Source organism: Myotis brandtii, unplaced genomic scaffold (assembly GCF_000412655.1).
Source record: "Myotis brandtii unplaced genomic scaffold, ASM41265v1 scaffold46, whole genome shotgun sequence".
Taxonomy (NCBI): Eukaryota; Metazoa; Chordata; class Mammalia; order Chiroptera; family Vespertilionidae; genus Myotis; species Myotis brandtii.
In genome coordinates, this window is record NW_005367587.1 from 7,611,019 (window position 1) to 7,611,918 (window position 900).

Below are 900 nucleotides of genomic sequence, written 5' to 3' on the forward strand. Positions count from 1 at the left end.
CCTCCCCGAGAACGGTTGTTTCCCCAGGTGGGGATGTTTCCCTGGAGTTAGGGATTAACAGGACTAAGGAAGGGAATAAATCAGTAAAACCCCCTAGTGTTACAGAAATACCTTGTACTACTTATGAAGAACTTAGACTAAGACTGTTGGCAATAAATTTGGGACTTGCTTGGCCCACATCCCCAGGGGTCTACCCACCAGAGAAAGCACCAAAGCCTATGCCCCTGAAAACCCGCCGACGCAGGGCAGTCCCAAGGAAGACCACCAACAAGGCTAAAAGGACATAACCTTTACTTGGGATAATCTTCTTCAGTTACTTCCTTATAGCTTAACAGTAGAGTAGTGTCCTTGGAATGGCGATAACAAACTAGCCCTAACCTTTGGAATAGAATTAATAGGATTAAAACCAACAGAGCTAGATAGAGATAAGATTTTTGGCAAAGGTCAGATAAGAAACTATGGACATGAAACAAGGAACTGTAGAAGGTCAAGGGAGGACCCAAAACATACCATGATGTGACTATAGAGGCATGCTTATAGAATTGAGTAGTATAAATACAGCTGTAACAGGACAATAAGAGAGAACCTGGCTATGCTGATCATCTGAACGCTGTCTCTGTGTCCTTCATTGTTTGCCGACTCCGCCAACACCTTTGGGAACCCCTGGACCGCTGGGGCTGGACCCTGACAACTCTTAAGTTATTGATGTCTATTGTGTAGAAATATTATGTAAGGGTGTGCTACTGATCATCTCTTCTCAACTCTGCATTCAGTGATATCACATTGGGAATGTAAAATCAACCATGGAATTGGCAAACACTACAAACCAGGGCTCGATTTGTTGTTGTTTTTTGTGTGTGTTTTAAATATATATATATATATATTATTGATTTCAGAGAA